The 27100-nt window shown below is 43.7% G+C and overlaps 1 protein-coding gene across 1 annotated transcript in view; it reads left to right on the plus strand.

Annotated features, from left to right (window-relative positions):
• The window catches only part of LOC126291541 (neuronal PAS domain-containing protein 3-like), a 116108-nt gene that overhangs the window by 77703 nt on the left and 11305 nt on the right, over positions 1-27100 (plus strand). The gene's annotated exons all lie outside the window — the stretch shown is intronic.

A 27100-nucleotide genomic window follows, 5' to 3' on the forward strand; every position in this document is an offset into this window, starting at 1 on the left:
TTCTCATACTCAAACATCAGTTGACTGGCGTTGCCTGGTGAAACGTTGTTATGATGCCTCGTGTAAGGGGGAGAAAAGCGTACCATCACGTTTCCGACTTTGATAAAGGTCGGATTGTAGCCTATCGCGATTGCGGTTTATCGTATCGTGACATTGCTGCTCGCGTTGGTCGAGATCTAGTGACTGTTAGCAGAATACGGAATCGTTGGGTTCAGGAGGGTAATACGGAACGCTGTGCTGGATTCCAACGGCCTCGTATCACTAGCAGTCGAGAGGACAGGCATCTTATCCGCATTGTTGTAATGGATCGTGCAGCCACTTCTCGATCCCTGAGTCAACAGATGGGGACGTTTGCAAAACAACAACCATCTGCACGAACAGTTCGACGACGTTTGCAGCAGCATGGACCATCAGGTCGGAGACCATGGCTGCGGTTACCCTTGACGCTGCATCACAGACAGGAGCGCCTGCAATGGTGTACTCAACGACCAACCTGGGTGTACGAAATTCAAAACGTCATTTTCTCGGATGAATCCAGGTTCTGTTCACAGCATCACGATGGTCGCATCCGTGTTTGGCGACATTGCGGTGAACGCACATTGGAAGCGTGTATTCGTCATCGCCATAGTGGCGTATCACACGACGTGATATGGGGTGCCATTGGTTACACGTCTCGGTCACCTCTTGTTCGCATTGACGGCACTTTAAACAGTGGACGTTACATTTCAGATTTGTTACGACCCATGGCTCTACCCTTCATTCAATCCATGCGAAACTCAACATCTCAGCAGGATAATGCATGGTTTTTTACGGGCTTTTCTGCGTACAGAAAACGTTCGACTGCTGCCGTGGCCAGTACATTCTTCAGATCTCTCACCAATTGAAAAAGTCTGGTCAATGGTGGACGAGCAACTGGCTCTTCACAATACGCCAGTCACTGCTCCTGATGAACTGTGGTATCGTATTGAAGCTGCATGGACAGCTGTACCTGTACACGCCATCCAAGCTCTCTTTGACTCAAAGCCGAGCCGTATCAAGGCCGTTATTACGGCCAGAGGTGGTTGTTCTGGGTACTGATTTCTCAGGTTCTATGCACCCGAATGTCGTGAAAATGTAATCACATGTCAGTTGTATTACAGTATATTTGTCCAATGAATACCCGATTATCATGTGTATTTCTTCTTGGTGTAGCAAGTGTAATGGCCAGTAGTGAATATTACTTGCTGATTTAAACAGTAATTTATTTTTATATGCAGCACCTCCCTCTGTTTCTCGCTTCGCAGTCTGGTGAGCTAGCCCCCTTTTCTCGCTGGGTTTTCAAATGGCACGTCCGATGCCGTTTCCCTCGTGACTGCTCTCATAGGTCTGTAGCAGGTTCAGTGCCCATACCGCCTCCAAATGGTAATGTAGTACTTTTTGTTGGTGTTTATATCCATTTTCGCACGCTTTGCAGGCCGTATTTGGTTCTCTGCGCACGAATTAATTGTTTTATTTTGTTTTAGGGACCCCCTTTCAACAATCTGATAAATGCTTTTTGTGGCGTTTAATGTAACATTAAGCGAAGGCTGACGTGATCAGAAGGGAACAGCGGTGTTAATGTGTTTTATTAAATAAAAATATTTAAAAGAAAACTTTTAATGCCTAGACCGCAATTTTCGTATCACAGTTAAAGTTAGAAAACTAGTTTCGGTTGCTATTTTCAGCCATCTTCAGATCGTTCAAAATGTGGAAAAGCGGTGAATAAGCATTGGAAAGCATCATTAGCTGTAGTGATGCAACAACATGCATTCGTAAGTACCCTAATGAATTATAGTACGTGGTTGAAAAAGTCACCGCGAGCAAGCCAGGTTGTAGACCGTATATTCGCAGGTCGACGGTCATGTAGGAAAGTTTCCAGTTGCATGAGTAGCCATCAGTTGTTAGCAGCTGAAATCGGGGCCCGTGTTACCAGATCACGTGCTTACTGTAGTCTACGGTCCATCCGATATGGCCACGAGGCCAGGAGAGGCGCTCTGCAGGTGACCTCGTGCTGCTAGCGGAGGCTATAAAATGCCTCTTTTTAAATAATAATAATATGAATGTGTTTGGAGAGAGAGAGAGAGAGAGAGAGAGAGAGAGAGAGAGAGAGAGAGAGAGAGAGAGAGAGAGAGAGATATTGATTTTTGATTGAGATTTTTACTTTGTCGTAACTGGTACCTGTATTTTGATTGATGCCTCCTTGAATGATCAGCTAGCTTCTTCATCAGTCGCTACAATTTGGAGGAAGTTATTGTTCTTTAAGGTTTAAAATACTACTCTGTTAGTTACTTGGCCGTATTGCGGATAGTTTTTAGCCAAATTTTCGTAGCTTTTCATACCTAAGGGACCACTGTTGTAAGTAAAAAAGATCAAACAGCAGTCTGCTTTTCGTGAGAAAAGGAGATTGCTTGGCGCACAAACTTCCTTCAGACTGCGCGGCCTGCTGCATCAAAATTGGTCAGTGGAGTTCAGCACCATACTGTTGTACAAGAACATAATGCAATTACTGTAATTAATAAATTATGAGAGATTGTTACTTATTGAAGGAAAACTATAGAGAATGCATTTCTTTTCCTGTATTTTAGTGAACTTTGTACACTTACTGTTCTGTCGAATGATAGACGGCGACGACAATGAAGTTCACCTCCTTTTCCAAAAAGAAGATATTTCGATTCTTCACTTCCAGAAAATTTGTATATATGAATGTTTGGCAACTCTTACACATACTTTAATCGGTTTTATCACTAAAATATCAATTTTCATTAACTGTAACAATACGTTCTGGGCGACGGCCTAGCAGCACGTCCTCTTTCCACAAGATACAGATTAACAGTCATTTTTTTAGAGTCCATACTCGAAGATTCTCTAATACTATCGTTGCGGGGATTGCGCGCTAAACAGCTTCTTGCTGTCCAGCTGCGCTTCATTTCACTTCAAGTACTTTTTGAATGACAGAATGCTTTTGTATGAACTCCAGCAATTATCCTGATTACACGCTTTTGTGCAACGAACACCCTTTTACTCAATGATGAGTTACCCCAGAATACGATGCCATACGAAAGCAGAGAATGAAAGTAGGCGTGGTAAGGTAATTTACTGAGATGTATATTCGCAGTGACCCTAATAGCATAAGTAGCTGAACTCAAACGTTTCAGCAGATGCTCAGTGTGTTTTTTCCAGTTCAACCCCTCATCAATGCATACACCAAGAAATTTTTAATATTCCACCTTTCGATCGAAGTCTATATTTTTTAGTGGTGTCATTCCATTTACTGTGTGCAGCTGAATATACTGTGATTTGTCAAAGTGTAATGAGAGCCCATTTGCCGAGATCCACTTGATGATTTTCTGAAAAACATCGTTTACCATTTGGTTAGTTAATTCTTGTCTGTCGGGTGTGACAGCTATACTTGTATCGTCGGCAAAAACTACCAGCTTTGCATCTTCGAGAATATAGAATGGAATGTCATTAATATATATTAAGAACAGCAGAGGACCCAAGACCGAACCTTGCGGCACCCCTCCTTGATCGTTCCCCAGTTTGAGAAAATAATCAGTTTCTTGCATATTATGTGAACTGCTTATTTGAACTATCTGCACTCTTGCAGTTAGGTATGATTTAAACAATTTGAGCGCTGTCCCATGACTTTTGTTACATCATAGTAGAAATGTTCCGTTGCCCAAGGGCTGTACAAAACAGCTGTTCATCACCAGCACACCCCGAGGCATGAGCCCCGGAAAAATCCCATTTTTATGCGCGACGTTTTGCAAAAAATTAGGTACGTATGCTGTCGCATGCATACCAAAATCCGAGCGAGGTGGCTCAGTGGTTAGCACACTAGACTCGCATTCGGGAGGACGACGGTTCAATCCCGACTCCGGCCATCCTGATTTAGGTTTTCCGTGATTTCCCTAAATCGCTTCAGCAAATGCCGGGATGGTTCCTTTGAAAGGGCACGGCCGATTTCCTTCCCAATCCTTCCCTAACCCGAGCTTGCGCTCCGTCTCTAATGACCTCGTTGTCGACGGGACGTTAAACACTAACCACCACCACCACCACCGCCACCGCATACCAAAACGTAATCACGGCACCACGCGGTGTAGCCGCGCGGTCTGGGGAGCCTTGTACGGTCGGGTGCGGTTTCCCCTATCGGAGGCTCGAGTCCTCCCTGGGGCATGGAAGTGTGTTGTCCTTAGTGTAGCTTAGATTAAGATTAAGTAGTGTGTAGGCTTAGGGAGTGTAGGGCCCGGGAGTAGACAACATTCCATTAGAAGTACTGACAGCCGTGGGAGAGCCAGTCCTGACAAAAGTCTACCATCAGGTGAGCAAGATGTATGTGACAGGCGAAATACCCTCAGACTTCAAGAAGAATATAATAATTACAATCCCAAAGAAAGCAGGTGTAGACATGTGTGAACATTACCGAACCATCAGTTTAATAAGTCACAGCTGCAAAATACTAACGCGACTTATTTACAGACGAATGGTAGAAGCCGACCTCGGGGAAGATCAGTTTGAATTCCGTAGAAATATTGGAACACGTGAAGCAATACTGACCCTACGACTTATCTTAGAAGCTAGATTAAAAAAAGGCAAACCTACGTTTCTAGAATTTTAGACTCAGAGAAAGCTTTTGACAATGTTGACTGGAATACTCTCTTTGAAATTCTGGAGGTAGCAGGGGTTAAATACAGGGAGCGAAAGGTTATTTACAGTTTGTACAGAAAGGAGATGGCAGTTATAAGAGTCGAGGGACATTGCAGGGAAGCAGTGGTTGGGAAGGGAGTAAGACAGGGCTGTAGTCTCTCCCCGATGTTATTCAATCTGTATATTGAGCAAGAAGTAAAGGAAACAAAAGAAAAGTTCGGAGTAGGTATTAAAATCCAGGGACAAGAAATAAAAACTTTGAGGTTCGTCGATGACATTGTAATTCTGTCAGGGATAGCAAAGGACTTGGAAGAGCAGATGAACGGAATGGACAGTGTCTTGAAAGGAGGGTATAAGATGAACATCAACAAAAGCAAAACGAGGATAATGGAATGTATTCGAATTAAGTCGGGTGATGCTGTGAGAATTTGATTAGGAAATGAGACACTTAAAGTAGTAAAGGAGTTTTGCTATTTGGGGATCACAATAACTGATGATGGTCGAAGCAGAGAGGATATAAAATGTAGACTGGCAATGGCAAGGAAAGCGTTTCTGAAGAAGAGAAATTTTTTAACATCGAGTATTGATTTAAATGTCAGGAAGTCGTTTCTGAAAGTAATTGTACAGAGTGTAGCCATATACGGAAGGGAAACATGGACGATAAATAATTTGCAGAAGAAGAGAATAGAAGCTTTCGAAATGTGGTGCTACAGAAGAATGTTGAAGATTAGGTGGGTAGATCACATAACTAATGAGGAGGTATTGAATAGGATTGGAGAAAAGAGGGGTTTGTGGCACAACTTGACTAGAAGAAGGGACCGGTTGGTAGGACATGTTCTGAGACATCGAGGGATCACCAATTTAGCATTGGAGGGCAGCGTGGAGGGTAAAAATCGTAGAGGGAGACCAAGAGATGAATACACTACGCAGATTCAGAAGGATGTAGATTGCAGAAGGTACTGGGAGATGAAAGAAGCTTGCACCGGATAGAGTAGCATGGAGAGCTGCATCAAACCAGTCTCAGGACTGAAGCCCACAATAACAACAGGCTTAGGGACCGATGACCTCTGCAGTTTGGTCCCATAAGACCTTACCACACTTTTTTGTTTTCGTCCCAGCCATCCTTCTTGTAATTTACTACATTTGTAACGCGCTGATAGATGCCAAACGACGGATGGTATGAAACGAAACAGACAGAAGCGGTTCCGTATTACCAAAAGTAACGTGAGTGACTCGACTGTTACGAGCACTGTCGAGCAAGATACGGCGACTGCCTCCGATTACCGTGCCAGGCCGTGACTGTAGTGCGTTGGTGACGGTGGACACGCACATGCACGCAGCCGACCCCGTCTCCGGGTCAGTAATGTGTGTCTGTCTGCGTGGCTGTGGTGACGTGTCCCAGTTTTCCTACGGCAGGCTGACTCGGCCATTATCAGCCGCGGCGCCACAATTGTTTGATGTGTCGCGTTGACGGGCGTCCGGTCTGAGAGACCTCGGACCCCGTCTCTCAAAGTGCGTAAGGCAGCTCCTAGGGCTAAGGCAACGCATCTTTGCTCTAGCCACACACAGCGAAGAATAAGGATCGTCCACTATAGCGAAACACGTTCCTATCCACGAGAAACAGGTGAGTGCAATCTATCTCAATAAAAGGGTGTGAATCACACAGCAAAAGTAGACGGAGAAGAAGTGTTGATGTGGTCTTCAGTCCTGAGACTGGTTTGATGCAGCTCTCCATGCTACTCTATCCTGTGCAAGGTTCTTCATCTCCCAGTACCTACTGCAACCTACATCCTTCTCAATCTGTTTAGTGTATTCATCTCTTGGTCTCCCTCTACGATTTTTACCCTCCACGCTGCCCTCCAATGCTAAATTGGTGTTCCCTCGATGTCGCACAACATGTCCTACCAACCGGTCCCTTCTTCTAGTGAATTTGTGCCACAAACGCCTCTTCTCTCCAATTCTGTTCAATATCTCCCCATTAGTTATGTGATCTACCCATCTAATCTTCAGCATTCTTCTGTAGCACCACATTTCGAAAGCTTCTATTCTCTTCTTGTCTAAACTATTTATCGTCCGTTTCACTTCCATACATGGTTACACTCCATACAAATACTTTCAGAAACGACTTTCTGACATTTAAATCTATACTCGGTGTTAGCAAATTTTTCTGAGAAGAGGTAGTAATACTAAATTTTTACTTACTTAATTTTTCTTGGTGTTGGCTGTAGTTTATTGCAGCCTGGATCCATGGGCAAATGTGCATCCATAGTGTTCACTTTATATTTCGCATTTAAATACTTAACTATCCCTCTAGTTTTCAAAGCTTACTGGATTTATTTGTGTTATTCACACTACTTTGGGGTGACAAGTCATGGGATAGCGACGGATACGTACGCAGATGTCGGTAGTATCGCGTGCACAAGGTATAAATAGGGCATGTGGACTGGCGGAGTTGCCATTTGTCCTCGGGTGATACATACGAAAAGGTTTCCGACGCTATTACGGCCACACGACGAGGAATTAATAGGCACTGAACGTGGAACGGTAGTTGCAGCCAGAGGCATGGGACATTCCATTACGGAAATCGTTTCGGACTTCAGTATTCGGAGATCTACAGTGTCAAGAGCGTTCCGAGAGTACCAGATTTCGTGCATCACGTGACACCACAGCACCGCAGTGGCCGACGGCCTTCACATAGCGAAGTTCGTGTCAGGTTGTCAGTGCTGCAGACACTGCGTGAAATAACACAGGAAATCAATACGTAACGTACGACGAAAGTACCCGTCAGGACAGAGCGCCGAAACTGGCGCTAATGGGCTGTGGCAGGCGACGACCGACGCGGGTGCAACAGCACGACATCGCCTGCAACGCTTCCCCTGGAGTCAGTTGCACGCTAGCAGGAAGATCTGCCGCGGGTAGCCACTTGGTGCAGGAAGTGGCAACTGACCCTTAACATAGACAAATGTGATGTATTGCGAATACACAGGAAGAAGGATCCTTTATTGTACGATTATATGATAGCGGAACAAACACTGGTAGCAGTTACTTCTGTAAAAATCTGGAAGTATGCGTGCGGAACGATTTGAAGTGGAGTGATCATATGAAATTAATTGTTGGTAAGGCGGGTGCCTGGTTGAGATTCATTGGGAGAGTACTTAGGGAATGTAGTCCATGAACAAAGGAGGTGGCTTACAAAACACTCGTTCGGTTTATACTTGGGTATTGCTCATCAGTGTGGGATCCGTACCAGGTCGGGTTGACAGTGGAGATAGAGGAGATCCAAAGAAGAGCCGCGCGTTTCGTCACAGGGTTATTTGGTAAGGGTGATAGCGTTACGGAGATGTTTAGCCAACTCAAATGGCAGACTCTGCAAGAGAGGCGGTCTGCACCGCGGTGTAGCTTGCTGTCCAGGTTGCGAGAGGGTGCGTTTCTGGATGAGGTATCGAATATATTGCTTCCCTCTACTTATACCTCCCGAGGAGATCACGAATGTAAAATTAGAGAGATTGAGCGCGCACGGAGGCTTTCCGGCAGTCGTTCTTCCCCCGAACGATACGCGAGTGGAACAGGAAATGGAGGTAATGACAGTGGCACGTAAGGTGCCCTCCGACACACACCGTTGGGTGGCTTGCGGAGCATAAATGTAGATTTAGCGGACTTGAAAACCGTTCCTTGGTCAGATGAATCAAGATTTCAGTTGGTAAGAGCTGATGGCAGTGTTGGAGTGTGGCGCAGACACCACAAAGCCATGGACCCAAGTTCTCAGCCGGTCGGAGTGGCCGAGCGGTTCTAGGCGCTTCAGCCTGGAACCACGGGACCACTACGGTCGCAGGTTCGAATCCTGCCTCGGGCATGGATGTTGGCGATGTCCTTAGGTTAGATAGGTTTAAGTAGTTCTAAGTTCTAAGGGATCTCAGATGTTAAGTCCCATAATACTTAGAGCCATTTGAACCATTTTGAACCAAGTTGTCAACAAAGCACTGTGCAAGCTGGTGGTGCCATAATGTTGTGGGCTGTTTTTACATGGAACACAATGTGTCCTCTGGTCCAACTGAATAGCTCATTGACTGTAAATAGTTATTTTCGATTGGTTGGAGACCATCTGTAGCCACTCATGGACTTCATGTTTCCAAACAACGGACCTCCACTGCCCGCGATTGGTGTGAGGTACATTCTGGACAGTTTGAGAGAATTATTTGGCCAACTAGATCGCCCAACATGAATCCCGTGGAACATTTATGGGATGTAATCGAGAGGTCAGTTCGTCCACAAAATCCTGCAGTGCCATCACTTTCGATGGTAATGAAGGCTATAGAGACAACATTGGTCAAAGTTTTGTGGAAGGGACTTCGAATGGCTTGTTAAGTTGACGTCACGTCGAGTTACTGCACTTCACTCAGCAAAAGGGGGTCCGACACGCTATTAGGAGGTGTCCCATGAGTTTTGTCGCCACAGTGTATATTTTTCCTAAGCACAGTCCACGTTCCGACCTCCTTGCTTCGTAATTCTTAATGTACAAAAGAACATTCGTCTATCAAGACAGCTTGATTAAGCATACATATGATTTTCGAGATTGTCTTTAACACAGCTGATTTTCAGAATATACTGGTAGAGTCGGATGTAGTTGTTGTAAGTGTTCCAATCAAATATTTGGTTTTACGAAGCGAAATTATTCTGTAACTCATCGAAAATTTGTAATGCGAGTAGAGCATATAAATTCTGACTTATCAGAGACGACTAGCTACATTTGCTGATTTTATAAAGCTTGCATCTACAAAATACAAGAAACGAAACGTTAAAGCCATGCAGTAAAACATTGCAAAATGAAGTAACCGATACCGAACAGCGACGGTAAGAGGAAGTTCCGTAGCGATGAAGGCATTACGACGTCGCGCTGAAGTAGAGGCAACTAGCATGGAGCGCAGGCGACACCCCCGCTCTACGTAACCCATCTGTGTCTGTAGCAGGCTGCTGTCTTATCTAGCATGTAATCGGAGTTAAAACGTTATCGCCTACCTGGAACGAATGTTCGTCTGTAGCAATCATCATTTGCTGCTGAAACATCGGTTATGCAAAACCTAACTGAGGCACATAAAACATGATTTGCTGGTTGCCGAGGTTACACGGTACGAGGTTAATTTTGTTTCTCCAGACTTATGGAAATCCTTTGATTCAGTACCGCATCAGCGCTTTCTAAAGAAGATGCTTTAACATGGGATAAACGATCAGATTAGCGACTACATTGTTAACTTCCTGGCAGTCAGGATGGAGAACGTTGTTCTGCAAGAAGAGTCCTTTACAGGGTCTGGAATAACGCCTGGTGTGTCCCAACGGAAGCGTTCACGTCAAATGTAAATGACTTACCAGGTTGTGTTGGATGCTTTCTCAGACTTTTTGACGCAGTTGTGGTCTGTAACGAATTTCCATCGTAAAAATCGCAGAAATATCGTTAGATATCGCCAAAGTATCAACCTGCTCTGGACTGTATGACGGAACTGACCTGAATTTCGTAGTCTCGTCCTCGTTAGCAGCAGTCTTCATGAATGAGGTATGGTGTTTGCTCAAAGATGTCCCACATACCATATTTTCGATTACCTTAACACAAATATTTTATTCCTTTGAAAGTTCGGTTATTAATTACGGTGACCAGTTTTAATGTCCGGGGAAGAACCCACAATGTCCATCGGTCTCAGTCAAATGGTTGAAATTTAGCGTTATACCGTGACACAAGACCAGTGTTCTCATTCCTGTAACAGCGACACAGCTCACTATTACCCCTGTCCTGTACTAGTTTATTAAAGTCGATTACATTTGGGTACTCAACTGTATCCAGTTAATATCACGAATCAATGAGTACAGCAGTCTCTCAACCTGATGCCGGTGATAGTCCATAGGCCAACATCGCAGTTTAATTAACAAGTCCATTAATTTAGGTTACAGGTATCACTGGAAAGCCTCTACATATTAATGTTCCTGAGTTTCGCGGTTGTCGGTAAGCTTATTATCTCTCATAGGACGCGCATAATTTGACGCTAGCCAACAAGAGCGTCATCGGCATGCTGCAGGTAGTACTCGTAAGCTTCCAGAGAGCCAACTGACTGTTTCATTTCTGAGGCGGTCTAATGAAGACTGGTGTAGCAACAAACTGTTACTTTGAAAGTACAGTGTGCTTTGACAAACGGCTTAGTTGGATTTTACTGTTTTAAATGAACTAGAACAACAAATGTGATTTCGACGTACGTAAATGTTGTTGATCAGAAATTTAGAAAACAAGAGATACGGTCACTACTATTGTTACGCAATGTTAATCCCCTAGTATATATCAATGAATGAAACATTGCAAATTATAGTAAATTGCGTGAAAATATTAATTGATTTATTAAGCAGTTAATACTGTATGTCATACGGTACACAGAATTTAGGATAACATAGATATGCAGTCAAAATTCGAAATCTATCAGTGGCTATTACAAAATCTGTGATTGGAAATGGTACTAGTTCAAAAGTTTTATTATTGCTGAAGACGATTAGTTTTCGGTAATTTAAAATACTTTACAGGAAAGCCGGAATCTTTAACTTTCGAAAGATGTAAGTCACTTTTGACAAATATCCTAATCATCTCATAGGTTTCTGCATGCAGCGAACTTTGATGTTTAATTAACCGTAACTTTTAATTAACAGTGTCATAATGACACTTGAAATGAAAACATAATAATTAATTTAAGTGAAATTGAATCTAAATAGGAACCTGAGGTTTTTAGGTAAGTACTACATAACAACAGACAAATTTGTTGCTAATGAGTTACGAATTTTTTAAAAAAATTGGGAGGGTATGGGAATAGAAAAAGATAACAGATCGGAAGAATCGACCAGCTATGTCACAAATGCCAACTAGCTCTTACTACAGGGGCATGCTAAATGGAGCACTTGACCGAATGTGAAAGCGTGTTAGCCTGTGGCTACAGGCAGGGTGGCTCAGAACTTGAGTCATCCATCTGACACGGATGTCTCAGAGCGACTACGTGTAGAGGTGTGAGGCCGAACGACGCCGCAGACATTCTCGCCTACAGTGAAAAGTACCCTCTGCTGAACACTTCATAGTGGCTCGAAGACTATACTTGCACAAGTTGGAACTAGAACTAGACACATAAGCGGCAGGAGAGGGGTCATGGTATTCTCGTGGAAACCTCCCCGTTATTCACTTTAAGAGGAACAGACATGGGAAAAACGCCGTGTAAAATAAACTATGTAGAAGAAGAAAGAAGAAGATGATGATGCACAGACGTAACACTAGTAGAATACACGTTGCGAGAGTGTACGAAATCTGAGACAATTTTAATTCTGGATGACACGAGGAGGATTTGAAGCGCTGTCCTGTTGGATGTTTTTCCGCTGCCTAGACCAGGGTTTCCCAAGCCGCCTTCCGAGGAACACTGGTGTTCTGCCGGAAGTGAGCAAGTGCTCCGCAAAAAACTATGAATAACGCTTCGCTTTTTTTACGATACTAATTATTGTTTAAACTGTTATTATTTTTGTGCTGTTTAAAATTGAAGTAACTACTGAATAAGACAGGTCATTCCCATCTCTTAAAATGTAATGACATAGAAAATAAACAACCTATTTCGTCAAAGTACTAGGATTCTCAAAGTGACCATTTGTATGTCTTGCAACGTGTATTCTACTCGTATTACGTCTGTGCATCTTCTTCTTCTTCCTCCTCCTCCTCCTCCTCCTCCTCCTCATAGTTCATTTTACACGACGTTTTCCCCATACCTGTTAGCTCTGTCATCCACCAACGTCATTGATTTGCAAAACTCTTCATGTACAGTCGATCTTTGAAAGTTAACAATTACGAAGATGACAGAAGCACAAGTAGCTGCTGTCCTGCCTTCGGATCTTCCGCGATTCCACGCACTTCCGCTCCGCTGCACTGCAGGAGGCTGCAAACTCACGAACAACAACAGCAGCAGCAGCAGCAGAAACACGAACAACTTAATACCGGCCTGCAGTTTAAATCCCGCGACCCGGCCGTCAGCTCGAAGACCTGAGCAGCGGCGGAACTTTCTCAATAAGGACTGCAGCGGAGCACAAGCTGAGTAAGGCTCGTTTAGTTTGGCTACCTGCGGGCCCCGCCTGCCAAAGTTGGCAGGCGCCGGTAATACGACGCTGACGGCCCGGCAGAAACGGGGAGCGGAAACGGATGAGTTGCTGTGCTTCTCTGTCTGCCGAAGCGACCTCTTGCACCCTCTCTGTTCCTCAGACACCAGCTGTCAATCATTTTGAGAAGCGCGGTTATTGGTGGAAGTACCGGGCGCCTAGTACCTCACCTGACTGTGTGTGTGCGTGCGTGTGCGCGCTGGTTGTTAGTGCTGGTTGTGCAGTGAGCTGGGCTACAAACAGAGTGGTGGAAGGTTTGCCTTTACTCCTGCGTATGACTAGCTCTACAGATATCGGCTTTCACTTGAAAATGTAAATTTGCGTAATTATTCGACACACGCACATAGCCACACCCGAAGCCGCTTCCGGGATTCGGGGAATCACTATTGAATCTGTCCCACCAATTAACAACAAAGATAGGTGTGCCGACCAGCCTGGATGTGGTTTTTATGTGGTTTCCCCCATCGAAGTAGGTGAATATCGGTCTGGTACACACGTCTTGCCTCAGTTACACGATTCGGAAAAATTTCGAAAGTATCCTCAAACTTCCACAACAAATATATTATACGACAACAGATGACGTACATCAGCACTGTCCCAGGTGAAGAACGGACTACGTATCTCAGTATGATTAGGTGGATCTATTTCTGTTAGTGAATCCCAGACGATACGTCTTCACGACTTTTAGTTGGTGATACTTGCTGCTGTCTAAACTAAAATCTATTTTGCTACAAGGTTCAAACTTGTGTGGACACTTAGATTGCGTATGTGGTATTTCTGCATTGACGAGCTAAAATAAATCTACGTTATTCTGGGTTTTCAAGCGAAGATGGAGCGAACTTCATCGTGTGGTACAGATGTGCGACATTACCAGAACAACATGAAAGATCTCGACTGATTAATTACCAATTCAAAAATTATAAGCAAATGAGCTCTAAAGGTACGCCAGAAGCCATAGTTTGTGGAGATAGTAGTTGTCTACATAATGAAAAAGCTTGTCGAATGTAACTGTGGCTGAGCGGTTCTAGGCGCTTCAGTCCGGAACCACGTGGCTGCTACGGTCGCAGGTTCGAATCCTGCCTCGGGCATGGATGTGTGTGATGTCCTTAGGTTAGTTAGACTTACTTAGTTCTAAGTCTAGGGGATTTATGACCTCAGATTTAAGTCCCCTAGTGCTTACAGCCATTTGAACCAATTTCCGTCACAAAATTTGGTCCGATGAGTTCATTTGACAGAAAAAAGACGTTAAAGAGTGGCAATCTGGCACACTGTAACCACATGTATGGTAACTACCTCTGTAATCACATATAGTTGTCCTGTACAGGTGGTACAGTGGATAGAGTTTTGGGTTTGCATGCAGGAGATCGAGGGTTCGATCCTGGGGTGGGCGAATTTTTTTATTTGCTAATTTCATTCTGAAATTAGGTCACATTTATCCTAAACTTACAACATTTTGTAACGCTGAGCATAAAAAATACGTGGTTAGACAAATAAGAAACAGACAGTTGAAACAAATGATCTGTCATAGGACAGAAGAACTACAAAAACATCAGTTTCGAGATGCTAAAGATGATAGCACAGTACAATAACACAACATCTACTTGTCATTTACATTACATGTAATATGAGTGCTCAGATGTCGGACAGTGGCAATAATGTCCATATGAATGAGTGCAAGACCTTCACAACGGAATACATTGTCCCGAGAACAACAGATGCCCAAAGCGACTTCCGCGCACGTCTAAACATTGCGCTGCCATGCGTTGTGAGACACGCAGCTGCCTTGCTATGATACTTCGCGTACTTTGCTCAGGTTCTTGGTGTATGATCTCCAGAATAGCTGGAGTACGGCGGGTCCGTGGACGACCTCTGTCACGCGATGGTGGAAGGAGAGAACTTGACTAGCAAAGGCGCAGCTCCAGATGACGAATACACATTTTTATCTGCATGGCGTCAACGAGGGCATCTAGCAGCATACTCACGGGTGGCCACACCAGCCCGGTCATCAGATGCACCTAGGACCAGAATCATACCCACATATGCATCGTTTGCGTCTCCCATACGTCTGCCACACTGGTTCACAGGTTCACAATGACAAAATTCGACACGTGTGCACTTGTACACGGGTGCGTTACTCCACTCACAATTGGTCCCTGTCTGGTGGACAGCGCATACGTGTAAAGACGCCGTCAGCCCTGCAAGCTGTTCCACCTAACGCACATTACCCCTCTGACAGGTATAGTTCTGCATGATTCATCCCGACACAGCTAACTGTGCAATGTCCAGTTTCGTATTACACTGTTTCCCTAACGATAAGACTTGATGTTTCCACAAACCCATCGATAGAATAATAATAATAATTGAGATATGTACTAAAGAGGATGCGCCTATCAGACTTAATGTTGAAAGGCATAATCAGTGGGACCACGGTGATAACACACGCAAGTAGTAACCGAGTCTGGACATTATTCGCAAAGCACGTTGCTAGTCCTGCTGGTATTGTAAGGCCCTGACGAAATGTAATGGACCTGAACGAGGCTAGAATAATCTGTGGAACCATTCGATGAGGTTACAAATAAAACAGGTCTCGCATCTAGTGGAAGAACAGGTGGCAGTAAATTTACACCCACGGCGCGGGAAGCGCGTCTTTCACTACTGATCAAACTTCGGTTTCTACGATTGTAGGATGTAAATGTAAATGCAAATGTAAACGTAAATGCAAATGTTTGCTGGAGGATCCGCTGATGATCAAGATGCCGGATACCATACCACCTGGACTACATTTATCAAATAAAAAACGGATGCCTCAACCCCGGATCGAACCCTCGACGTCCTGTAAGCTAACCCCAAAACTCTATCCACTCCACCAACTGTACAGTGCGACTACCATGTTATGACAGAGGTAGTTACCATACATGTGGTTACAGTGTTGCCAGGTTGCCGTTCTTTAACGTCTTTTTGCTTCCAGATGTACTCGCCAGACCAATTTTGTGATATATATATATATATATAGTGTGTGTGTAGTGATTTTGATCGCATGTACAATATATGACGAAATTTCGGTGAAACAATTATCCCAAATTAATGAGACTTTTACCAGTTAATGCACATATGATGAAAATCACAGTATCGCATATCTGGAGACACCTGGAACTCCATCATGTGCCTTTGTAGATGTTATGAGCTGTCCGAAAGCATGAAAGTTAATAGAGCCAAATGACTTTCATAAATGTATAAATTATTTTTCCTTATTTCAACCGAGTGAAAGACTATACTTTCGTCAGAGCCGTTGTACCTTACGTAAAATTATAGCTGTGGATGTAATATATGGTTGCCAACGTTATGTTTCCAAAGAATACCTTGTTCCCAACACTGCTGCCTTTCAGCGATGTACTTAAGAAATAACAACGAAACAGATCGGATGTAATTTCGTGGCAGGTACGTGAACTTGTGGACAAGTACATCAGGGGACGGTCACAATTTGGAAGGTATAACTACGACAATATAGAAAATTAAATATGGGAGGTGAAACACGTAGATGGAGCAAGGAAGTCCTTTTGGATTCCTAGAGATACGACCAGGGCAACGAACTACTGGAAGGTGAACCGATGACGTCAGAAAATATACTCCGCCAGCAGCGACTGGCGTAAGAAAATATCCCAGGACTGAGATTCCCATTCTTTTCAAATTGAGTTTAGATTTAGGTTTGTCTAGCACAGCTGAAAATAGTTTTGTAGACGGTCACCTTATTGTAAACCCTTTTCAGTGGGAAACTCATTGGCTTCCTCAAGCCGCGCAGGATTAGCCGAGCGGTCTCAGGCGCTGCAGTCATGGACTGTGCGGCTGGTCCCGGCGGAGGCTCCAGTCCTCCCTCGGGCATAGGTGTGTGTTTGTCTTTAGGATAATTTAGGTTAAGTAGTGTGTAAGCTTAGGGACTGATGACCTTAGCAGTTAAGTCCCATAAGATTTCACACACATTTGAACGTTTTTTGGTTTCCTCAGTAAGACAAACACTGTGGAGATTTTGTATATGTTATATAAAATTTTAACATAGCCTTTTTTTGCTTCTTATTCTGTTACACACACAGCTGGGCAACGCATCGGTAACCATTTGTACTACTAATTGTTTGGCATAGAGTGAGGATGTCGTGAGTTGTACTAAATACTGTGTGTCGCCCAGATACCTCAGTGGGTTGAGCCAGGTGCGAAGTTGTGGTCAATATGGTAGCCAAAATTCTAGTGAAATCTTCGCACGGTATGGACAGAAGGCAGATATAGCGATAATCTTTATATCTTTTGTACTACCTTTCCCGTGTTTAGGATTCTTTTGTCTTCATTCCAATCCACTTTAAAAGTAAGGTGAGAAATTTTTACCTAAATAATTTACAGGTTCCTCATGAATCAGATTTAAAATGTCGATTGACGGGCCATCATTTCCTGGCGCGGTTTCTTTTTTCATCTTGTGTGTACCATGTTTCACTTCTGAAAGGAGTATTTCTCTACTCTGACGAGAAAAAAATCGTAACACTGAAAGGTAATTAATATAGAGTAAAGAAGTTTCTGGAATACTTTTGTATAGGTAACATTGAAAGGTCACAGGTTAATATAGGCGCGAGACAGGCCATTGAAAACGTTAATTGCTGGTACATTAATAACCGGTGAACCGCCAGAATATTGAATGTGAGTAAGCAAACGCGCATGCATCGTGTTGTACAGGCCCGGGTGTCATTCTGGGATCAAGTTCCATGGCCCGCTGCATTTGCTCGGTCACTACACTGACTGTTAATGCTGGTGTGGATGACGCACGAATTGGCGCTCATGGCGTTCCATGCGTGCTCGACTTACGGAGATCTGGTGAGCGAGGAAGTCAAGGAAGCATGTCGACACAACTTACAACATATTGGGTTACAACAGCGGTATGGGAACAAGCGTTAACCTGTTGGAAAACGCCTACTGGGACGCTGTTCCTGACTGACAGCACAGCGGGTCGAATCATCTACATCTACATCTACATCTACATCTACATCTACATCTACATCTACATCTACATCCATACTCAGCAAGCCACCTGACGGTGTGTGGCGGAGGGTACCTTGAGTACCTCTATCGGTTCTCCCTTCTATTCCAGTCTCGTATTGTTCGTGGAAAGAAGGATTGTCGGTATGCCTCTGTGTGGGCTCTAATCTCTCTGATTTTATCCTCATGATCTCTTCGCGAGTTAAACGTTGGAGTGAGCAATATACTGCTTGACTCCTCGGTGAAGGTATGTTCCCGAAACTTCAACAAAAGCCCGTACCGAGCTACTGAGCGTCTCTCCTGCAGAGTCTTCAACTGGAGTTTATCTATCATCTCCATAACGCTTTCGCGATTACTAAATGATCCTGTAACGAAGCGCGCTGTTCTCCCTTGGATCTTCTCTATCTCTTGAATCAACCCTATCTGGCACGGATCTCACACTGCTGAGCAGTATTCAAGCAGTGGGCAAACAAGCGTACTGTAACCTACTTCCTTTGTTTTCGGATTGCATTTCCTTAGGATTCTTCCAATGAATCTGTCTGGCATCTGCTTTACCGACTATCAAATTTATATGATCATTCCATTCTAAATCACTCCTAATGCGTGGTCCCAGATAATTTATGGAATTAACATCTTCCAGTTGCTGACCTGCTATATTGTAGTTAAATGATATGGGATCTTTCTTTCTACGTATTCGCGTCACATTACACGTGTCTACATTGAGATTCAGTTGCCATTCCCTGCACCGTGCGTCAATTCGCTGCAGATTCTCCTACATTTCAGTACAATTTTCCATTGTTACAACCTCTCGATATACCACAGCATCATCCGCAAAAAGCCTCAGCGAACTTCCGATGTCACTCACAAGGTCATTTATGTATATATTGTCAATAGCCACGGTCCTACGACACTCCCCTGCGGCACACCTGAAATCACTCTTACTTCGGAAGACTTCTCTCCATTGAGGATGACATGCTGCGTTCTGTTATCTAGGAACTGTTCAATCCAATCACACAATTGGTCTGATAGTCCACATGCTCTTACTTTCTTCATTAAACGACGGTGGGGAACTGTATCGAACCCCTTGCGGAAGTCGAGAAACACGGCATCTACCTGTGAACCCGTGTCTATGGCCCTCTGAGTCTCGTGGACGAATAGCGCGAGCTGGGTTTCACACGATCGTCTTTTTCGAAACCCATGCTGATTCCTACAGAGTAGATTTCTAGTTTCCAGAACTACAGTAGCTACCTTCCTGCCAAGTCTTTCTGTCGTATCGCAGAAGGAACATATAGCTGTTTGTAACCCTGTTGCAATACCTCGTTCAATCTCAGTGATGTGTTGATAATGGCGTCTTTGTAGCCTTAAAGGCATTCTTGATTAGCAACAGCTCACCACGTTCAATCTCAAAGGTAACAGCAGGTATTTAAATCGAATTTAATTTGCATCCTCATAGTGGAACTACTGCCGCCACTTTTAAGAAACTGGCTAGAGGTTTGAATAGTGTAACATCCACGAGATAAATTTTAGCTATAGTGCGACGAGAGGAAATTATGCCTGTAACAGTTATAAACATTATCTATTCGACATATAAAAAAATAGTGGAAAATATTAATTATATATAATTATATATATATAATTATATATAATATTCTATGATTTAATTGGATATATCGATGTGTATCATGCAATGATAATTGTAAATTCCTTTTATGATCTGCGTTTGTCTTCCTTTGTTTTTACCTTTTGTTGGTTGGCTTTTTTAGGTTGCGGACGCATATCAAACTGAGGTCTGTTAAGAAATTGTAATTATTTGTTAATTATTACTTGAGAATAGAGTTCATTATTATTGTAAATATGAGTGAATAATTATTTGTAACTTTAATTCCTCTCTCAGTAAGCATTATCTGTGTTAATTATTTCTTTCCGCTGCAAGGAGCGCAGCCATTGATCATAGCGATTTGTATCGCGTTTTTGTCTGTGTTTTCCTTAGAAACAAATCAAATGTTTGCTTGATGAAGTCTAAATACGAAAGTAAAGTTTAATAAGCATTTCAAATACTTACTTATCTGCTCTAACAATAGAAAGTCTCTATCAACTGTCTGCCGCCATCTTAACAATTATTTCAGCGGCAAATTCAAATTACGCAACTCTGCAGACATAAATGCTGAACGTAATACAAATGTGTAAAAATAAATGTGCACCGGTGGTCCCGAACTCATTTCAATGAAAATAATTCGAATCAGATCGGTTCTTTAAAAACAGTGCTCATATCACGATTGTTATAACAAACTTTTGTAGCTGATGTATGGAGCCGAAATTAATTACGCACGAGTTGCGAAGAATATTGTTTCAGGTAACATACGTCAGTGTTGTGCGAGGCTGATATTCAGTGGTTTTAATGATCATTTTGCTGAAGATAACTGCTTCCATCATAATCAATAGTTGTATAGAATCTGTTGTATGAACTGTGATTTAGTGACACTTACACATCTTAGAGACAACACTGTAACACGACGTTAACTTGGAGTTCTTTAGCAACTTGACCAAATCTTTAGCATGGAGAAAAATTATTTAGTAATTACTCAATGTAATAAAATAAGATTAGCATTTTCATTTACAAATTAGATAAAGACCAAACCACTGAATAACACAGCGAACGCCACAATAGACATCATATCTGAGATGTAGAAACATGCCTACCAACTTTCGTTTATGACGCAAAACTCGTCCTTGGATATTGCGATTTTCTTTCGTCACTGTATAAACGACTGAAAATAAATTATGAATGACGTAAAGAATTGCTGTTATACGTTGGACGTATTGCGTGGCTGTTCCTCTAAGTGAGACGCCGAAACTTACAAGAGGACGTCGAAGTGGAAGCTAACAGGAAATGTCAAGACAAATCGTGAAGTGTTTGGTGAATTGAGGAGTAGAAATATTCCTCGCCCCCCCCCCCCCCCCCCCCCCCGCCTCGCTCCTCTTGCGCACACAGTCGCTGAGTTACACCGAGGAACGGATCGGTTTATCCTGTCCGGCGTGCCCGCGGTATAAATGGAACGTTTTGCTTTCTGTAAATAGGCCGCAGAGGCGCCCGCTAGCGGCAGAAGTGTACGCGCGCCTCTGGCCCCCACGTGCTTTGGTTATCTTCTCCACCTCACGCAGCGAGCTGCCTGGTTCACAGGCGGCCGGAGTTCCACCTGTTTCGTGCGTCGGCTCCGATTCCGTCTTACTACCAAAACACTGCTGGGGGCCTTCCGCACAATTTTCCGCTTCCTCAGCATTAGTACGTAACACAGAAAGGCGCCCCAATGGTTGCGTAGTTTTCCGTAACTCGGGAGCGAAAGCGTTCGTATTGCATAGCATGGCGGATTGCTAAGCGCAGGGGCCCGGCTTCGATTTCCGTCCGGGTCGGAGATTTTGTCCGCTCGGGGTCAGGGAGTTGTGTTGTTCCTACGTTTGTATCATCATAATTACAGTCACCTCTTGAGGAAGAAAATGTTTAAATGAATTCTTTCTCGAAAGTCGAACTCGGAGAGCTGTACACATTACGAACGTTCTCATTCAAAAATAAAAGCATGACTAGCTGAAAGGAACCTGCTCCTTCCTTGGTTTTCTTTTCTTAAAAAAATATGTTAAAATGTGTGTGAAATCTTATGGGACGTAACTACTAAGGTCATCAGTCCCTAAGCTTACACACTACTTAACCTAAATTATACTAAGGACAAACACACACACCCGTGCCCGAGGGAGGACTCGAACCTTCGCCGGAACCAGCCGCACAGTCCGTGACTGCAGCGCCCAGACCGCTCGGCTAATCCCGCGCCACGTTATTTTCTTCATTTGATTTCTGACCCGAAAAGCTTTCCCTGCTATTTTATATCCTCTACTTCACAATTAAAGTTATTTCGCTACCCAAACAGCAAAACTATTTTTACTGCGTTTCATTTCCTAATGTGGTTCCTTTGGCATCCCATGAATCAACTTCTTCTGCATCCTGATACCATCGCTACACTTCCTATCATGCTCATTTTATTACCTTTTTTTCAAGACACTATCCACTCCGCTCAGCTCATCACCTTTGCCGTCGCTGACAGTTCTAATGTCATCAGCAAACCTCAAAGTTTTTATATCTTCCACGCGAACTCTAACTACCTTCCAAATTACTCCTTGGTTTCCTTTGCTGCCTGCTCAGTGTACAGATCGAATAACAACAGCGGTGACCTACAAACATAACTCAATTTTCAACCACCACTTCTCTTTCATACCCTTCGCCTTTTATAATTGCATTCTGGTTTCTGTGCAAGTTGTAAACAACCTTACCTTCTTACTGCTGCTTTCAGAATCAGTTCCATTCAACAACGCCAAAAGCTTTCTCTAAGTCTACAAATTATATAAACAGGTTTTCCTTTCTTTAAGTCATCTTCTAGGATAAGTTGTAGGGTTAGTTCTCTTCGGTGTCCCTACATCTTTCCGGAACTCACACTGAGCTGCCACGAGGTTCGCTTCTACCACTTTCTTCATTCTTCTGTAACTAATTCGTATCAATATTTTGAAATCATAGCTTATCGATCTGATAGATAAGAATCACACCTGTCAGCTGCCGGCCGCGGTGGCCGGGCGGTTCTAGGCACTACAGTCTGGAACCGCGCGAACGTTACGGTCCCAGGTTCGACTCCTGCCTCGGGCATGGATGTGTGTGATGTCCTTAGGTTAGTTAGGTCTAAGTTATAGGGGACTGATGACCTCAGAAGTTAAGTCCCATAGTGCTCAGAGCCATTTGAACCATTTGAACCTGTCAGCTATTGTGTACTTTGGAATAGAAATAACTATGCTTTTCTTTAAGTCTAAGGGTATTTCACCAAAAAGATATACTTTGGACACCGAGGGGAAAATTTTTGCCGTGGCTGTCTCGTGCAAAGAAGTGACTAATTCTACGGTAACGTCGTCCAGTTTCGACTTTGGTCTTTTGGTGCTATGTAGAATTCTCCTCCCAATCTTCCATGTCGACTTCATCCTCTTTCCTTTGTGTGATATGTCACTATTTCCTATGTATTGCCCGTCTGTATTTTTCATTCTTCTTTCAGCTTTTCCGTCTTTGCTTAGTACTCTCTCGCCATCTCAGCTCTTTATATTCACACAAGGTCTGTCTCACTTTGCTTCAGGTTGTACCTATCTTTCCACTAGTTATACATGCATCTTGAGGTTTGCATTCCTCCTCTAACTATTCCTGCTTAGACATTTTACACTCTCTAGCAATCTCAGTTCTCAGACGTGTACGATGTTTCAGTGCCTGTGACATTAAACAGTACGATGCGCTGCGCCTTCAAACATGCACAGGCGTATATGTCCTAAGGAACATTGCATAGTACTCCTTAACAACACAGGCACTACGATATCATATTTATCCGTCGATTCGGGGCAGCGACTTTCAATTAAAACATGCTCCCCCTGTATGGGAATTACATACAGGTTGTGACGCAGCAACGGCTACATATGGGAGTAGATAGCCGAAGCGGTCGAACAGAAATTTTCTTTACCTTCATTGCACTATAGAACTGATGGTTGCCCGTATCCGCGACTGTGAGTATATTTGATGTATTTTAGACGTCAGTATTCGCTCTCGCCTGCTTCACTTGCTGTATTTATATACAGGGTGACAATTATTGAACTATATGAACTGAAATCGTCGTAACTTCCGAACGGCTTGCATTAGAACGTTCAACCTGCACTTGGGGCACGATGGAAATTAGTATGCCTAGTATGGTTTGGTTTAGTGACGAAGTCCACTTGACTTGAATGGGTTCGTCAATAAGCAAAACGGGCACTCTTGCGGGACTGAGGATCCGCATTTCGCGCCCGAGATATCTCTTCGCCCCCAACGGGTGACTGCGTGGTGTGCAGTGCTCAGTCACGGAATAATTCGTGCGATATTCCTCGGTGGCGCGATGACTACCGAGCGCCACGTGAAGGTTTTGGAAGGGGATTTCATCCCTAATATCCAAAGTCACCATGATTTCGACAAGATGTGGTCCATGCAAGAGGGATCTCGATCCCATCGAAGCAGTAGAGTGATTTACTGTAGGAGCACTTTGGAGACCGCATTCTGGCTCTTGGGTACGAAGAGGCCACTGGCATGGGCCTCGATTGCTCACCATATTCTCCGGATCTCGACATATGAGACTCCTTTTTGTGGGGCTGTATCAAAGAGAAGGTGTGCAGCAATAACACCAAAACCATTGCTGAGCTGAAAACAGCCATTCAGGAGGTCATCGACGGCATCGATGTATCGATGTTCCGACACTGCAGCGGGTCATGCAGAATTTCGCTGTTCGTCTGTGCAACATCATCGCCAATAATGGCAGGCATATCGAACATGTCATAACCTAAATCCCGATATCTGTATGGACGTTTACATGTTCAGTAAAGTTTGTGCACGCGGTAGTTTGTAACCTATTCGCGTTTTTTTTTTTTTTTTTCCTTCATGTAGTTCAATAAGAGAGAGAGAAGATCAGACGGAGAGCAGCGCGCTTCGTTACAGGATCATTTAGTAATCGCGAAAGCGTTACGGAGATGACAGGTAAACTCCAGTGGAAGACTCTGCAGGAGAGACGCTCAGTAGCTCGGTACGGGCTTTTGTTGAGGTTTAGAGAACATACCTTCACCGAGGAGTCAAGTATTATATTGCTCCCTCCTACGTATATCTCGCGAAGAGACCATGAGGATAAAATCAGAGACATTACAGCCCACACAGAGACATACCGACAATCTTTCTTTCCAGCATTACGAGACTGGAATAGAAGTGAGAACCGACAGAGGTACTCAAGGTACCCTCCGCCACACACCGTCAGGTCGCTTGCGGAGTATGGATGTAGATGTAATTGTCAGCTTGTGTTTTGTCCTTTCGGCAACTACATCTTTCATGTCACCTCTAGTTGCTTCCTCTTCGGTTTTTAAGACAATAAATCGGATTAAGAAAGATGAATATGAATGAACATAAAGGAGCATCAACGTGTAAATTGACAGCAGATAAAAGTTGTGTGGTTTAGTCTCTCCCTGAGCAACTGCCGTGAGTGTGCGCTGGACCCAGAGTTCCAGGGACTTCCGTCGGCTCGCTTATGGAACACAGGCCCCTCAATGCCGCAAAAACAGTGCCTCCATTGTAGTGTGGTCTCTCTGTCGCACCAGCCTGCAGACAATTGCGACCGAACTAATGCTATTGCAACCGTAGCGACGCGTTTATTAACTCCTACGGCCGGCAAAACTGGCCGCGCGAGTGCAAACTACAATACGTGACGAGGGATTTGGTGGCAATTTACTTACGACGCGGCACAACGGCGCAGTCGAGGCAGAAGTCGCCGGCCAGACGTCCGCAGATTAATCTCTGGTAGCGACCGGCGCGGATTTGCACGCGCCGTGCGAGCGATACGGCCACGCTCTGCCGCTAACGATTTCATTAGAGCTTATTCATGCAGGCGGTCGCGCGCGCATGCGCAGTACACAACATGGCGCACCATTAACGCCCTCCGGCTTACAGATTGTTTTAATTAAACTCATCGGCCGGTTTCTCCACTCTCTCTCTCTCTCTCTCTCTCTCTCTCTCTCTCTCTCTCTGTCTGTGACTGCTGCGAGATCCACGAGCCTTCATCCTCGTTCCCAGATTTACTCTGGCGGCGGCCCGCGTGTTTGTTCAGTGAGAACCGCCGCCTGCTGAGTTGCTATTATTACATTGTAATGCAAAGCGGGGTCGGATTGTATCTGCTGCTGCGAAGTCGATTAAAACAGCCAAATAGCGTGCGATACAAATTGAAACTTAATTTACGCGCAAGGATCGGTGAGTTTGCCAAGTTTATGAAAGCCACAAAACGAGTGGCGAGGCGGTGAAAGCATGCGCTGTAGCGCTGAGCGAGGTAAATGGACCGTTGCGCAACTGGTAATTACACGAGTTCGGAATTCCACCTGAAACAGCCACTGCACACGCCAAACCGATGTCAAGTTGCCCACCACTCCTGAGAATTTATCTTTGCTACATAGACCAACTGACGAAAAAAAGTGAAAAATGACGTGGTCGCATGTCGGTGTAACTTGATACACGTACAGGCAGTCGGCAGGTATGTACATGATTATAGCTACAATTCTGTGACACACATAAGTGCCACGAGAATGCTTTAGTTTTGAGTGTAAAGAGTGTCCGCTCGTTTGTAATTCATATAAATCTACAGTTTTATTCCGATCTCGAAGTAATTTTGCACACACGACTTTGAAGAGAACAGGCAGATCATTGTCTACATAAGATTTAACTCACGGCTGCAAAATACTAATTCTTTACAGACGAATGGAAAAACTGGTAGAAGCCGACCTCTTGGAAGATCAGTTTGGATTTCATAGAAATATTGGAACACGTGAAGCAATAATGACCCTACGACTTATCTTAGACGCTAGATTAAGAAAAGGCAAACCTACGTTTATAGCCTTTGTAGACATAGAGAAAGCTTTTGACAGTGTTAACTGGAATACACTCTTTCAAATTCTAAAGGTGGAAGGGCTAAAATATAGGGAGCGATAGGCTATTTACAACTTCTATAGAAACCAAATGGCAGTTTTAAGAGTTGGGGGCATGAAAGGGAAGCAGTGGTTGGAAAGGGAAAGAGATAGGGTTGTAGCCTCTCTCACATGTTATTCAATATATATATTGAGCAAACAGTAAAGGAAACAAAAGAAAAATTCGGAGTAGGTATTAAAATCCATGGAGAAGAGATAAAAACTTTGAGGTCTGCCGATTACATTGTAATTCTGTCAGAGACAGAAAAGAACTTGTAAGAGCAGTTGAATGGAATGGACAGTGTCTTGAAAGGAGGATATAAGATGAACATCAACAAAGGCAAAACGAGGATAATGGAATGTAGTCGAATTAAGTCGGTTGATGCTGAGGGAATTAGATTAGGAAATGAGACACTTAAAGTAGTAAAGGAGTTTTGCTATTTGGGGAGCAACATAACTGATGATGGTCGAAGTAGAGAGGATATAAAATGTAGACTGGCAATAGCAAGGAAAGCGTTTCTCAAGAAGAGAAATTTGTTAACATAGAGTATAGAGTTAAGTGTCAGAAAGTCGTTTATGAAAGTATTTGTAAGGAGTGTAGCCATGTTTGGAAGTGAAACATCGACAATAAATAGTTTGGACAAGAAGAGAATAGAAACTTTCGAAATCTGGTGCTGCAGAAGAATGCTGAAGATTATATGGGTAGATCACATAACTAATGAGT

This window comes from Schistocerca gregaria, chromosome 9 (genome assembly GCF_023897955.1).
Source record: "Schistocerca gregaria isolate iqSchGreg1 chromosome 9, iqSchGreg1.2, whole genome shotgun sequence".
Taxonomy (NCBI): Eukaryota; Metazoa; Arthropoda; class Insecta; order Orthoptera; family Acrididae; genus Schistocerca; species Schistocerca gregaria.